At 40.1% G+C, this 16,974-nt stretch overlaps 1 pseudogene; it reads left to right on the top strand.

Moving 5' to 3' along the window:
• The window catches only part of LOC123466453, a 65,533-nt pseudogene that overhangs the window by 37,725 nt on the left and 10,834 nt on the right, over nt 1–16,974 (top strand).

Genomic DNA, 16,974 nt, shown 5'->3' with positions numbered 1-16,974 from the left:
AAGTGAAAAACAAACGGGACAAACAGGATACCGACTACAAAAACTGCGATTTCTTTTCGTTCGAAACGGCCGACTAATCTATATGCACACATTTACAGCCTGTTACTTTGTAGAAGTAAGGAAAACTATTCCCTCACTCTTGACGTATTACTTGAACGCTTCATTTTTGCTATTCACCAAAACGCAAGTTTTGATTTTTGATTTTATTCTTTCCCCCGTTTTTCATTTTGAAATGTCCTCCATTTGCATAGGGCGTAGGAAGGGGACGCAACCCACGACGTGGCGAGGCTGCCACTAGAATTTATTTCTGGTGCACGACCCGCAAAAACAGCAAGGTAAATTGAAAATTGTTTTTTTCCAAGAGAAGAAACGGGGACGCAACGATGGAACCAACTATTTAGCACCTTTCTTCAACGATTACGTCAGGCCCTTGCTCCCTCCTGCTGTTTGCACAGACGTCCTCGAGAAGAAGAAAAAAAAATAGTCTGCCCTTATGGTCTCCTTATGTTTACACAGCCATTCTGTCGTGTCCATAGACGGCGTTGTCGGTTACATACGGGTATGCAATGTAGCACGGCAATCTGAGATGCGTCTTTCAGTTGTTTGTTTTTTTACCCTTTTTCTCGGCACGAGAGCAATGAGGTGTGGCTCCCATTTGCATGTGTGCCTTACGCTTGGCGTTTGTTTATTCATCACCCATTTATATTTTTTTTTTGGGGGCTTTTGTTTTGTTTAGGAATACGGGCTCATCTTTCCGTTGCGAAAGCCAAGTGGGGCGGTCTTTTTCGAGACGCAACTCGGCACACAGCAATTTTTTTCAAAAACATTTAGACGTCGGTTGTCTGACGACAATTAGATATGCAGATGCGTGGCACCAACAATGCACTTGCTTTTCTCTCTCGTTGCATCAAGTCTTCGCTTTCACGCTGCTGTGTGTTAGATTTAGTCAATGCTGCGTTCCCATTCTTAGGACTTTTTTTTTTTTTGTTTAGTTTTTTTCTTATTTTTCTGGCTGCAAACGAGCGGAACTCGTGAGAATAAACGAGTTGCGAGGTTCTTGACTCTCTGCTTCACTTGTGATGTTATACAACAGTGCGTGTGGACTAAGAGTTGCCGTCTGAGTTGCATTCGTTGTATTTCTGATGGTTAAACACATTTGCTCCTCACAGTTCTCTTTTCAGAGCTAGTTTGCATATATGGCAAGGAACAATTTTTTTTTATTTATTTAAAAAAAAAAAAAGGATGAGGAATAAGTAAAGTAAATATAATATTTGTGCATAGGGTGGTCGCTTGGATTTGAAAGCATCACTCCGTGTCTAATTGTATTCACCTTCTTTGGTTTCGTTTATTTTCTTTTTTTCCTTTTTCTCTCGGAGTTTCCTCATTTTTTTTTTTTTTTTTAGCGACTGAAATTTCCCGACCATACGTGGCCGTCGGGCGTCCCGGACGCGTGACCAAGGTAGCCCTAGGCGCTTTCGTTTTTTTTTTCCCCTTCCCAAACGGAGTAACGGGATAAATTCCGGCTGTGAGGTTGTGCATCAAGTTTATTCTTTATTATTCTCTCATTTTTGTATTTTAATTATTTCTCTTTTTGAATCTTTCATTCACAGTTGTTATTTTTTTTTTATTTAGGGGAGGCGGTAGAGAGGGGGAATCTATTGATTGGATTTTACGGATGAATCTGGCGAAGAGTTTCCAGCCGCAAAAAAACGATATTGCACGCGGTGCTCATTGAGCTATATAAAAAGCAATGGGCAAGCCACAAGTGCATAGAGCACGCTTCATTAGCTATAGTTGTGCTGCTGTTTTGGTTGTTGTTGTTGTTGTTGTTTGATTTTTCATTTTGGCTCCCTCTCTCTTTCTCTTCCGTTTCCCTTCAGTTCTCCCATCATTAACAGCGCGATGGATACCGTACAGATTTACGCAGGTTTCTACGATTCTCTACGGTACTACAACCGCGTTCATGCAAAGAGTATTGAACCGAAAATGTTTTGTTTTTCTTGACTGCCACGTCTCTTTGTTTTGTTGGTGATTTTTTTTTGTGTGTGTTTTTGACAATCCGACTGCAAGCGGAGGAGAAAGTGTGTCCGGATATCTCGGAATCTATCACCGCCATTATTGTCCTATTGTTGTTTGTTTCAAATCCAAAAGGGAACTGTCAATATCAGAGATTTGGAAAAATAGAAAAGGAACATTCACGAAGTTAGGGTCGTTAATCACTTTCTTTCGAGCAGACGGCAATGGCGCATTCCGTTTTCCAAGTGAAACAAACAGCTATTGACTTGACTATTATCGTTTTGGTTTCCGCCATCTCCCATCGTCAGCTTTTTTATTATTTTTGTTCCCCTTGATTTTTCTTACCCGCCGTGCACATAAGGTACACGCGTAAATAATACAAGTAGATGACTCCTTATGGCTCCATTGTTTGACGAAGCGTGTAGCTTTTCGTCGGACCCAATTCGACTCGGCCAATTAATCACGAAACGAAAGCCTCTAACCCTCCACTTTGTATATAAAGACACACACACACAAAAAGTGCAGGCTCAGTGGTTCAACAAATGTTACAACGATGTTAACCAGTTCTCGTCCTTGGTGCAAAAGGGTTGTTTCAAGAGGAGGACGGGGTGGGGTGGGGTGGGGAGGGATTCTGTTTCATTAAATGTTGCGTATTTTTCTCCGTGGTCTCGAAGCCGTTTGTGAGGTACGCATACGAGCATCGTCGATTTACCATTCTATTTCATAGACGAGGAAGAAAGGAATTTCACACACGTAAAGTGTATAAACAATTTCCCATAAATCTCCTCGTTGAAGTGTGTGTGTGTGTGTGTGGGGAGGGGTAATGAATTCCGTAGCTTTGTCGTTTAAAAGCTCGTAATGTGCGCTTATAGTTTACACAGAATATATTCGCTAAAGCAATTCCGATTTTTAATTTTTTTAATTAGTCGGTTCCCAAACCCATAGGGGTCAAAAGCCGCGACGAATTAGAACACATTCAAACGGAACAGCGTAATAATAATATGAAAATAAAATATATATAAAAAATAATAATAATAATCTAAAGAAAAAGGAAAAGGAAAAATAATAATCATAAATAAAACAAAAGATGCGGCATCTTTAATCCGTTAGCGGATGAGTATATAAGTTTTATACATAGATGCACTTGGGCTCGCATGGCCCAGGTCGACCGACGAGGATAGAACGACCTTTCTTTCGACATTGGGAAACAAGATAAGGCAATGCAATTCACAAACGATCGGCAATAATCGTTCCATTTTTATTTGATTATTTTTTCTCAGTCAGGTTCTCCCCTTTTTTTTTCTTTTTCTTTCTTGTTTCTCATTCTCTCGGAGCAAATGCCTCGGAATGATATAACTGGTTGGATTCAACCTCGACGATAATTATTTATTTTGATATGTTTTTATACGTGAAGAAGATGATGCACAAGGAATCTCCTTCAATTCCTACCATATTGCCTGAAGGTGAACGCCAACAAATGTTTTGCCAGCCATAAAAAAGCGGACGGTAGAGCGTCCAAACAAGACGACGCCAACAAGAAGAAGAAAAAAATCACAGACATTCTTTTGCAGTCTGTATGCTCGTAGAACGAAGCACATCCAGTGATTTTCTTGGTCATCTTCCTTTTATGAGCATCACAACATTACGGCCCCCGCCAACACAATCGAACAGCGAAACTGTGCAGTTCATAACCACACACAATCACAAAAAAAAGAAGCAAAATGGGATGGAAAAATGCGGAAGAACTCGAGAAAAAAAAAACGAAGAAAAATGAAAGAAGAAAAACAAGTTAATAAAGAAATAGATAAAAGGATTATATCTGCTGGCGCATGTTCGTGCAAAATCAAATCATTCAGCGGACGAGAGCCACAGCGAATTTCTTACTCTCGCAGGACGTCCGCGCAGCGAAGGGATCGTTCAACCTTCCCTATTATCTCTCTCTCTCTCTTTCAGAAAAAAACTTGTCTCGACATCGAGTCTCCTACTAATCGATTTGAAGGTCTCCCTATTTTCTTCTCTTCACTAACGGAATCACACGCACAAAAGAACCATCGAACATGCAGCCAATGACATCCGTGCACAGGCTTAAAGCCGTAAAGGGTTTAGGTCCGCGTTTTGCAATTTTTCGAAGAGGCCTTTCTATTGATTTCGTATTAGAAAATGTTTGTTTCTAGGTTTCCTACAATGCCTTGAAAATATTCCAAAACGGAACACCGAAGAACGCTGTGATCCTTTTATTTACTAACATCCTGTTTGGATTTTTGGCCAAAAAAATAAAAAGGTCATTTGCACTGCGCGAAAATGAGTCCGATGACAAAGGGACAAAAAACAAAACAAGAACGAATAACGGATAAGGAAATGGGACTTACGATTTCCATGCGCAGGTGCTCCATCTTGGCGTTGAGTCCGGGGACTGGAGATTTGGCAGCTGAATCAGCAGCCGAATTGGCCGCTTCCGGCGTTGACGTGCTCGTAGGATTCCAGCTCGTCGAGACAAAAAGAGAGGAGTTTCTGTTGACGTTGGTCAAAGAAACGGCAACACGAATGGGTCAGTTCATCGTCGACGATGGACTGTCGTCGAAAGGACGACGTCGGCGATAACGGTGGCAATCCATCGACTTGTAAATGAATTTGATCGGAGCCACTGTCATCATCGTCATCATCGTCGTTTTGGCCAACATCGTCGTCACCTTCAGCGCTAGCAGCTGACTGAGCTCCGATTTGGCTTCCGTCCCACGAAACGTATTCGGAAGTGTCCAAACTTAACGGTTCGCCAATGACCAGCTTAATAGTGTGACAAGACGGCGCTGATGGAGGGCCAAATTCCTTCGATTCGCCATCAATCGGCTCAACCGGCTGGCGGAGCATGTCGTCGCCGATGCGCAAAATGGTTCGATTCGTCCCGTTGGATAGACGCACAGAAGCATTCGGATGACTGTTGACGTAAATTGGCTCATTCTTAGTCAGCCAGTCCGAATGAGGATGAAAGGCACTGTGTTCCGTTGCGTCCAACGTCTTCGTTAACGGTAACGGCTCCAACTCGGGTTCGGCATTTCTCAATGATAAATTGCAGAGTAGAAACTGCCATTCACTTTCACTAAATCCTTCCATGAACGCATGGCACTGTCTTCGCAATCGTTGGCAGTCATCATCTTGCCGACAACGGTGCACTCGGAGTTAACATTTACGACTAACAAATCTCAACACAAAAACGTTTCTTTTAACTGTTTTTTCTTTTTATCTGAGTCGAACATTTACGCTCTTAAGATGATCATCTGCTGTTCGGATGTAAGCTGATGGCGAGAGGAGAACACGGTCGAATCTGTTTGAATTGAAAGCGTGAGGAGCATGTGGCCATCAACCGACCTTGCCCGCACGCCGGACTCGACTGACTCGTGTTGTTGGCGGTGCTACGTTGTGTAATGAAATATATTGCACCTACGGGCATTTTTTCCGTAGCTTGAGCTTTTTGTTCGAGGTGGGGGGGTAGGACAAAAGAAGTCGACTTGCGAGTCGACATTTACCTTCCCGAGTTCCTCCTTCTTTCTCTTTCTCGTCGTTGCTGCCTCACGCTGAATGGGCGGAGCCATCTAACGTAGTATATATACCCGCTTCATTCTACTTCTCTTTTTCTTTTCGTTTTTTTTTCTTCTTTTTCTTTTCTTTGAGATTTGTTAAGCTGTTCTCTGGTTTGGTTTCTTTTTTAGCTAGAACCTGTGGGCGGTTCAGCATTGTCAAATCAATATCGTTTTCGATTAGAAGTTATTATACCTCTTCCAAGGTTTCTAACGAAAAAAAAAGGATTACACGAACGAAATGTATGCGGGGTGGGTTCACATTTCCGACGAAAAAATAAGAAATAAATTCAAACTCCAATGTTTCGTAGTTTACTGATTACATTTGATATTCTTTTTTTTTTTACTCGTAGGAAAAAACAAAAGAATAGAAATAAAATAATCATCACATTGTTGTAGACGAAACGTTTTTAAAAATATCTGTTGCGTTCACATAGCAGCAAAGCAAAAGGCGTCAAGTGATAAGAAGATGAAGGGCATCGCATTTGTATAGCTGACGCGTCCTTTCTTGGTCTGCAGTCCTGCTGATATCTATAAAGCGCGCGTTTGTTGACTTGTTGATTCGTCTCCGTATTAGGCACCCGGAGAATGAAACACAACGAATATATCCGGGGAGCCTTTCTGACATGTTTCTTTTTTTCTTTCCTTCAAAGGCGTCATTGGGTTTTGAGGATAATCTTGACAAGAACCAACATCACATGTTTCCTATAACGTTCCAGTTGGATCCGATTTTCCGACGTGACCCGAAATTGTTTCGCTTTCCCACCCCAACTAGGCGAAAGCGGACAGTGTAAGACGTCGTGTTATTTTCGGGATGCTGGCCATCGTCAATCTCTCGTGAATTTCTGACTTGTAATAACCAATGTCTTTATGGGTCGGTCCTTATTTATTTTTTTTTATTTTATTTTTTTAACGCAAGTCCCGGATGTTGCGCGCTGTTTGATAGTATTGACACTTGTGTCTTTCTTAAGTGTCTTCTTCTCGATTTCTTTTTTATTTATCTATTTTTTTTATTATTATTATTGTACATTTAAAAACGTTCTGTATCCGTGCCATATGTGTGACGCTTTCCCTTATCCTTTTCTTCATTCCATTCCGATATCCAAAAATAGTGTTTCAACTAGTAAATTTAATTCGACCGAGATCTACATAGCCATTGAATAGCCTTTTTTATTTTGCTTCCTTTTTTTTGTTTTTTTGTTTTGCTTTTGTATAGAAAATTGGCTGTGGTTGGTTGACAGTTGACTGAATGTTAACTGTTGGCCCATATCATTATGTATTATTTTGAAACATTTCAAAGACAACTGTCAAACTCTTGTGAACGTAATGAAAGGGCGAGGGAATGTGATTTAGCCGGCAGTAACGTGCCTGTCACTATAGTCCGCTGCTGCCGTGTAAAAATACATGTGTTTTCGACACGCAAAACTTTTCGCGGTCAATCCCGTAGCGGACTTATGCCAGCGACCAGTATTATAATGACATGTACCGTATCAAGTTATATAGTAATAGTTAGCTAGCTGCAAGCAGCTCCCTACGCCACGGTAGCATTATTTACAACAAATAATTGAAAAACTGCTTGTGTGGAATGAGGCATTGTGGCTTCTGACACGGTCTGCTCGCACCTCAATCAAAGATTTATTTTTATTTATTTTTTTATAATACCATTTCAAAATCTTTTTTGCTCTTAACAGTTAGGAAATAAGACGGCTTCTACAAGCTTTGCATTTCAAACGGGTTCCTAGACACATCACCGTGGAACCGTAACGCAAAAAAATAATAAAAGGAAAATACAAACCCGAAAAGTGAAACAAATGCAAAACACGGGTTACTACCGTACTCTTATCGCCCTCACTTTCAACTTTATTCCTCGGAAATTTTCCCCCTCTCTCTTTCTTATAAGCTCTCCCTTCACTCCCTCCAACCCTGAACGAGAAAATGTTTCGGTGCAATATTATTATTTTATTTTTTTTTCAGATGAAAATCTGCTGGCGCATCGTGACCTCAACGTCGTGCGATGATTTCATTTTTGCCATTGATTACCAATCAGATGCACACATAAAACGCAAAAAAGGTGACGCGCTCGCTGAAAATCCCGCATGGCAGTGCCACGTTCCGCTTTAGTGGGACGCGTTTGTTTGCATGTTGCGTCATTTGGCGTGCATACTATAGTAGTACGTACGTATCCTTTGTTGCCAAGTTTCGGACAGTGAGAGGAGAGAAAGTTAGGTATTTTTTTTGGCCAACGAATCGGACTTTAGTGCGCAGTAGATCCTTTTTCCCTCGCGTGTCACGAACAAGTGAAAAGAAAAATAATGTGGCTCCAACAACGTGCTGCAAGGCGGCTGATCAAGTCGGAGACAATATCGGGCGGAAAGTGCGCGCGGCTGATACTCTTATTATACTTTTCATTTTTTTCTGCGTCATCTTCTCTTTCTTTCTTTTTCTTTTTCATTCGCCCCTCAACCTTTTTTTTATTTTGCGAAAGAAAAAATTTGAGTTTTTTCTCAAATGAACTTTCACTTTGATTCGTTCGTACACGCTGTGACTTGGTGGATTCCTATCCAATTCTTATTTCTCTCGCTCTTTTCTTTGTTGTTGGTGTTGCTTTTGCCAACATTTATTTATTTTAGGGGGAAATTCGTTATTGAACGGTGGAAGAAGATGCCACAATGGCGGGCTACTGGAAGCGGCAACGAATAGTGCTGCCAAAACGGAAAGTGAAATAAGTACAATCAAAATGAAACACGTCACTAATTCTTCGGGGCCATTGGTGGCGGAGAAAACGACGGCCCTCTGCCCCCACTGTCATTGAACATTCCAGTTTCACACTTGCGGAAGAAAGAAAAAAAAAAATCAGGGAAAAATTCAAGCGAGGATAGGGATAGAAGACGAAAACATGCCGTTCATTTGCCGCCCTCATTACGTATTCAATGTCGCATTATGAGTCGTAAAACCGACGATACCTGCACATGTTCAATTCATTTGAAACAACTTTTTCTTTTGACCGAGACATCCTTGTGACAAAGCCGAGCAGAAGGCCAAAGAGAACGCGATGAGTTCAGAAATAAACAAATGCATTTAAAACGTGAAGCACAGCTGTTAAAAGAAGACGAGAAACAATCCATTGTTATTCGGCTGAACGCCCGTAATAACGAAGCTATTTCTTTTTAGAGGGAAAGTGAAGGTTGTTCCTTTGAACCTGCTAATTTTTCATTTTAATTCTCTGTTGTTTTTTTTGTTTTTTGTTTAGTTTTTTTGTGTTGTTCCTCGTTTGCCCCTTTCGTCAGCTGGCCGCCTAATGCCTGGCTGAATCAGAACAGAGAAACTTTTTAATCTTAGATCTTAGCGATGCAACTGTTGGAACAAAAGTAGATGTGGCAATCCGAAGAAGAATTCAGTTTCACTTCGGACCCAACTGGCATTTATGTCGCCCTTTCTTATAGTGTTATTAGCATTTTTAGTATTTTTATTTTTGCAAATAACAAATGTCGAACAATGGAACTGTGTTACATGTACTAGAGCGTGCAATGAATATGATTATGCTGTTGGATTCCCTGTCGGCCTTCACTGGGCAAATGCCAACAATAAATCATATGGCATAATCCAACTGACTGCACAATTCAATAAGCGATTGAATGCGATTGAAAAAAATATATATATATACGTATTTGTAAATTTTGTTTCTTTAGAAGGCACATCGGCATTGTTAGTGATTAAATGTTCAGTTTATTTCTATAAAATAAAAATGTTTTGGTGAATAACTTGAGTCCGACTTGTGTGGTTTCTTCTGACCAGTTGAAATGCCACATCGGGCGCCATGGATATTTCGTCTGAACACAATACATGGCAGTTGCCATTTTTCCATTGATATTCATCGCCCAGTTGGCATCATAAAAATGTGAAGTGAAAGGTGCAGAGGATGAAAGGAAAAAGTTATCTTTCCTTGGCTGCTTGACATTTGATTGAAACGGTTAAAGAACAAGAAAGAAAAAAAAAAAAAAAACCGTCAAAACTAAGGATAGAAATTTTAGTTGTTTTCTGGTTTCTCGATGATACGTGTGGACAGGCCGTACGGTACCGTACGTGACAGGTTTGCCTTCAGTTCCTGGTCACGGCCGGATCACACTCGTCATACTATAAGTAGAGGCACTGCACATGTTAAACACAAACATATTGTTTTGATCAGTGCGGGAAAATTGAGCGAAAATCCGATGAATCCAGTTACATGGGCTCGCGCTTGGTCGAAGTCGGCGTCGCCCATCGGTCCCGTCTCGACGTCAACTGACAGATGGTTTGATAACGTGACCGACAGCTCATCGCGGCGAGTGATTCTCGTTGCTCCGTGTCTGTCAGTTTGTCCGTTTCGGGACCAGTGATTGCGTGCCGTGTTGACGCGTTGCGGCGCATACGAATAAACAGTTAGATCACCAGTTCAAGCACTTTGGCCCGCATTGTCTTTGATTTTCGTTTGTTCAAAAACCCTTTCTCTTCTTCTTTTACGCTGATTTGTTTGTTATCTTCGAATTATTTGGGAATTAGTATAGATTTCCAGATTTCAACGGCGAAATGGCCGTCAAAACAAATGTTTTGTTTCATTTCTTTGTTTCGTTTCATTTTGCTTCTTTTGTTCCATTCTGATGTTTGTTCAATTCAGTGGCATTCATCCTTAAGAGATATCAGATAGATGTGTAAAATGTAAAAAAAAAGTGCAGTGAAGTAATAAGAAGAATAAAGAGCCTTAAGCAATCAAACCTTGAGATTTAGCTAAATGAAAAAGTACATCAGTCAACTGTAGTCACCTTTATCACTGTATTACTACAGAGAAAGGCTTACAGTCAAATCAACTGCGTAAAAAAAAGAAGTAGCAGAGATTGCCGATAAGTAATAGCTCACTGTCCTCAACTCTTTGTTCACCGCCTTTGCCCAGGCAGCTGCAACCTGTAAGGCGAGTGATGATGGCCTTCCCGTGATAGAACTTATAGCTATGCGATTGTTTACATATCATCCGATTTCTGTTAACTATCGTAACATACATATGCATTGTGAAAAGAAGCAAAGTCTAATTGTGGAAAAGATGGGGAAAACTGGAAAAAAACAAAAAAACATCCGGATCACTGTGCGTATAAAAACATCGAATCTGCTATAAATAATAGAAAACGAAGGGGACAAGATTCGGATTAGCTTCGTATCCGCCAGCGTGTTCTTTGTGCCTTTTTTTCTTTTGTAATTGTATTCGTTAACTTTTTTTTCTGTCGTGCTTCTTAGCCAAATGATTCGGACACTGGACGCGGGAGAAACGTGGCGTGACGACGGATGAATGCATACAGCTGTTCCGGTGTCGTGCACTCTTGTATTTTCGCCTTTGTGTGGGTGTGTGTGTGTGTGTGTAACGTACATGTGTGTCTATTGTTTCCTATTTTATGTATTTTTTTTTTTCTTCCTTTGTGTGTGTCAACTCTATCTGGTAGTGAAGTTCGTAGAGCACTTTTAAGAATTTCTTTCTTTCTTTTCTTTTTCTTTCATAGTTTTCCCTCTGAATCGCTTGGTGCCCATTTGGTATCAAGATTTTGTGAGTCACAACAGCAAAAAGCGTGAATATAGGACGAAAAAGAAGAACAAGAAAAAGAAAGCCATCATTCTAAAAATGCTAACTCCGATCCTACTGTGCATTGTTTCTTTTCACGTTAAAGAATGAAACGTGAAAAGGATACTGATGAATCAAAGGAGAAGCACAAAAAAACAACAAACACTTTCCCATTCTTTTAGGTTTCAACATCTGGATTCCTAAGCAGGACGGAAGAAGGAAATGTTGAAAGCTTTGAGACAGAACGCGCCAATGGAGGAAAAGAAAAAAAAGACCCTTAGTAGTTTTATGGACCTTTGATAAGTAGTTGAACACGCAGCGTCTCCCGGTTGATGAAATGCAAAAAAAGGCGAGCTAACGTGATGGTGCATGAAGAGTGTTAGTAGGGCACCTGATAAAGCAAACAGAAACAAATGCAAACGAGTCCGTTTCATTGTTATCAGTATATGACGTATTACGTAGTCTGCCACTGTACCTATACAGGTGAAAATAAAATGTTAAAGCTAACAACTTGACCGATGACTCCTACACAATTCAGCTACGATAGAAATTCGTAGAGAGCAAAAATATAATGAAGAAGCAGGAAGAAAAGCAAAACAAAACAAACATAATGATGCCGAAATGAATCAATTTAGCAGGGATAAGAAACGACAAATCAAGATCGAAGCCTAAATTTCGGTGGCTCAGACAGACGGCTAATGGCTTTATGACCAGGAAGTTCTTCTCTCATTTTTGTATGACAGGTTATCGCATACGTTGATAGTTAAAAAATAAAAATAAATAACAGTAGTGATACCTGACGGAAGCAGAACCTTGACCGTACCAGAAAGAACAAAAAGAATGATTTAAAAGAACAGACTTAGTATAACACAATCGTTATGATGATTTCAGTCTATCGCGGAAAAGTATACCGGCAATTGATTAAGAGTATTTTTACATCGTTCTAGTCTACTAAAAAAATGTCTGAAGCTCGGACCGTGAGAGTACCAGACTATTTCTCTTCAGTCAGATAGCCGAATCCCTTTGAAGTGCTGGGAGGAGTTAGATTCGAAGTAGTCCGCGTCACGCGTTCAGTAGTGAGTATTCGTTATTATTGCCAGCAATAACGGCGACAGATGGAACTTGATCAAAACAACCAGCTGGCCATGCGACGTAATAATGCCCGGCCATAAAGCCTGATTGACATGCTTTCCATTTGATGAAGCCATTTGATAACAGCGGCCATCGGATTTCTAAGCCTGTGCGGGCTCAACAACCATTTTATCTCTTCCCGGTTTCAGAGTTTCCGATTTGACAACATATGTGAATGCTCCAGTGAAGCGTTGTTGTATATATACCATAGAAATATTTCCAGGTGAAACTCGCCAGTGAAGCATTAAAAAAACACACATAAAGGGAAGGAATTTGCGTGATGAAACAAGGTTTTCTACATGTCTTGACAGAACATTTGTCGATGAATGTTATACGTTTGCTTCGCATCACACTGTATTACCTTGTGGTTGCATGTCATCCGTGACCAGCAACGTTTAACTCACTGCCTCTCACAATACAGCATTCTCACTTACATAAATTACATCCTGTGATTCAACGCACAATTCTCATGTCTATATAAATCTATTTACCAACCAGCTCAACACTTCTTTGCAGTATACAGATGGAAGGAGGAGAAAGGGCTGGGGATCAACAATCAGGAAGGTTAAAACAAACCAGGATGAAAATGGTTTTCACTCACGTCGACCAGCCAAATAGTCATCATGCCATCCAGCTGCAGTCGTGTGCAGTTTTTGTTTTGCAACAAACGGCGATGAAATGAAGAAATTGGCAAAGAATACTTTCTATTTTGTGATGGCTGCTTAGTTCATTAATTGGCTGTGTGTGAAAGTTTATATCTGAGTTGCAACAATCTCAGATGCAAGTCGACTACCTATTTATCGTCATCGGCATCTTTTATTGTCGTCTATCTGCTTCTTGACAATTTTAGATGGAATGTTAGCCATTAATTGGATTCGTCACTGCATGGCTCTAACGGATGCAAGTCCATCTGCCTGAATGACGAATGACAGTAGATGAACCCTTTATCATTGTGCATTTATCTAACGTACGCAGTATCAATCTTCAGCCAGTTTGCCGTTTTTGGCAATCGGCAAGACACTAATACATCACGAACAAACGAGTATTATGCGACACAAGTACCGCTACAGAAGACATGCGATAGAGGCTTTCACACAAGAAAGTCTTGAAGCATCCTCTAAAGGAAGGAAGCGTAAGATACAAAACAGTTTATTTGTTTTGTTGATGTCTGTAAGTTCTGTGTGCAGCTTAATTACGAGGGTGAAAGAAAAACACTCGGTATTTCAACCTTCTGTCCATCGCTATTCAGTCATAACTATTAATTATAGGTTTGGTGTATATCTCGAACATCAACCAGCAGAGACGACTAATTGGGTGATTACTATGGAACTCTCCTCCTCGTATCTAAGTACCGAGTTAAAAATTCGAAATTAGGAGTCACATACGAACCAGGAAGCTGATATAAATTAAGAACTTTCAGACTAACGGAGACAAAAAAAAAATCAGGAAGAGGTACAGGATACGCATGACCGTAGAAATAGAATTTGGAAACCAACGCTGGAAATTTTTTTCGGTTATTTTTCAGCACAATGATGAGTCTGCCAAACAACTGATTCCACAAGTAAAAGCTAGGGCGCCCTATAGAGCTTGCAGCTTTGCGATAATGGGCTTGCAATAACGGCCTCAGTGGTAAACAAAAGGTAGTGAACGCGACGCCAGCTTTGCATAAACCAAACAGCTCGTTCATCATTCACTTCAGTGTGCTGAAGTCTGGAATTCCGGTTCAAATCATCGGAATCTTTGTCTGTCAGCTGATCTTTCGGATTAAACTGATCACGACTTTGGGTCGACATTTCTTGCCCGCGCATGTATTAGATACCGTTCAAGATATCAAGTCTCAACGTCCCTTTACACCAAAATTCTTTGTTTTTCTTTTTGTGCCTAATAGTAAATTCCGCAAATCAACAAATGAATGGGCATTAGACAAATTATCAATGACTGCGGTGTAATTTTTGAAGCTAACTTGAAATCGTCTCACAATATGGTTTATTATTTTAAAGAAAATACAATAAAAGTTAGGCTGGCGTATTATTGCTTGATGGACTCAACCTTCAGTAGAGAACAGATTCACTGGCGTGGGCACGGTGCTTCATCAAGGCTGGTCTTCTGCGTGATCAACGTCAAAATAGTGCTTTTGCTCTGGCGCAAGGTGACTCAGTGGCGTTTGAAAAAGTCTCCGAGCAATAAATATTCTATTTGAAAATTTGATGTAAGTGCCTGCAAATACATACGTAGTTTGATTAAATTACCATTGAAGCAATAATTACAATACAATACAAATTACGTAAAAATATTTCATTTAAAGAAGTGACAGTTTTTAATGTTTAGGAGAATCCCTTCCTGCCTAATTAATATGTCTGCACATCCGTGGCCTCAATGACACATTTTGTAGCTTCCATCATCACAGATGTCTTGCTTTACCATCCCATTCTTTTTCACATGTCTACGGGTGCCTCATATTTCGCATAACAGTTGCCAAACCTGAAATGTCTGTCAGTTCTCCTGTATACGTCTTGATACACCTGAGCGAAATTCTCCATGGAAGCAGTTGGCATTATTCATCGTTCCCTCAATGTTCGCGTATATCTCCATTGAATTTTACCCGTTTGCGATTCTTATTTATTTTCCTTTATGCTTCATGACGCAGAATTTCGGTTGATGTCTTTCTTTGTGCCATCTGTGCACGGCCTAAGAAAAATTCCCCAGTTCACAAACACGCTGCTGCATTTACGTGGCTTAGAAGTAAATGTCCGCACACGTGCGCGATTTTGATCTATTAAATTGAATATCTTAGAAATGAAACGGAAAAAACTATTACACTAGGGTCAGGATTGGAACAGTGCAATTTACATCTGCAGTACTAAACATTGTGCCTTTTCTCTAGATGTAATAACATATCACTCTAACCAATAGCGAAAATGCCTACTGTGCATGTTTTTAGAAAGCAAAATTCATTTTATACGCCTATTGTGTCTGATATGTTATTATGACAATCGCTCATTGACTAGATTTGCACAACGGAAAAAGTACGCGACAGATTGCTGGCTGGCTTCAACAAGCAATATATGGAAGGCAAGTTGATAACAATATTAATTGCTTGTGCTTGGACATTGGCGCTGCACGTGCGGTTGAATATTGTCGTTTTCCTTCGGTGGCACCGTGCTTTGAGCGAAATGAGAGAGGAGATAATGGACGGTGAGATACTACTGGTGGGCAGCGGACCAGTGCGGACAGCCATGTGTGTCCGCGTGAACGTTATTGCTTAGATTCAACTTCAAGCCAGGCGTATGCTCTGCGACGAGATCGAATCACCGCTGTTCCATTGTTCTTCCTGTAGTTCTAGATTTTCGTATGTGCTTGAGTTGATTGGCAAATCATGCGGCGGCTTCAATTGTTGCGGTAGTTGTTGGAATCGTTTGCGTTGTTCTTCTGTCCCCACATTTTGGATGATTGTTATCTTCGATTGAATACTTCAATCTGTCTGAAAGAAATTTTAAAAATGGGCAGTTCCAAAAAGATATAATAAGGTAAACTAATTTCAACGAATTTCAATAGGCAAATTCAGTTAATGATATTCAAAGAAATTCAGTCGGAAACCTTAAAAGTATTTTTAAAAATACATTTGTTGTAACGCATTGTGAACCGTAATATCAGTGCAATTCGTAACTGTTAAAATATTAGGTCGAATTTCTCTCTGATTATAAGGTTGCTTTAGAAATGTTCCTTTTTCGCTAAAAACGGTGCGCCACTTAACGAGATTAAAGGTGTCATAATCCATTTTTTCTGTTTACGCGTCGGTGGTTATCAGCTAATGTTTGAAACCATTCGTATTTCAATGGTATTTGATTGATTTTTTTCAAGCTGGTGTGTCTGGTAATTGCCAACATAGCGACATTTTAATTAATAAAGTTGTGTAACTAGATCAAGTATTTTGTTTTTACAGAAATAGTAATGACAAATGCGTCACGCTTGTGTTCAGGACTCACGAAACAAACAAATGTGAATACGTAAATAATCTAATCTATGCTATTAGCGCAATGTGTATACAGTTGAAAACCTCTGATTCTGTCATCCGTTTGCGATGAAACAACATTACCTCAGGCTCTCTGACCAGAGAAAGATGTTATTCTGGATATGCTGTGCGTGAAAGGGTCACGATATCGATTTTTGTAGTACTATATACGTACCTTGTCACGCATTGCTTTATACACTAATGATAATACGGATCTATAATTTAAATGTATACAAAAATGTGGTTACCTCGTACTGTGTAGGAACTTCAGTTGTTGAAAGGCTGAATCAATTTTAGCGTGGTGCGGATATCCGATAGCATTTCGGTTGCATCGTGTAGTTCCTCTTTCGTATAGCCGACCAGAGGAGATTAGGTATCGAAAAACCACATCACCGGACCAAGAGAAAAAAATTATCTGTGTTATAAGGGAAGCCTGGTCATTATAAGTCCAAAATGGTCAAGAGCCAGAAATAACGAAATGCTTTACAACCAGCATGTTTGTTTTATGCTATTAGCATAACTCACACAATCCTCGTCAAATCCGGTTCTTACCCAACATTGTGGTGAATTGTGTAGCTACTATATCGAACACGAAGCTATTAAGTTTTGGTTTTCTGTCTTTATTAGAGCAAACACGAACCGAGCATCGCCTCATA

The sequence above is a fragment of the Daphnia magna genome, linkage group LG1 (genome assembly GCF_020631705.1).
Source record: "Daphnia magna isolate NIES linkage group LG1, ASM2063170v1.1, whole genome shotgun sequence".
Lineage (NCBI taxonomy): Eukaryota > Metazoa > Arthropoda > Branchiopoda > Diplostraca > Daphniidae > Daphnia > Daphnia magna.
The sequence above is the reverse complement of the archived record's forward strand: the minus strand, read 5'-3'. Positions and strand labels throughout refer to the sequence as shown.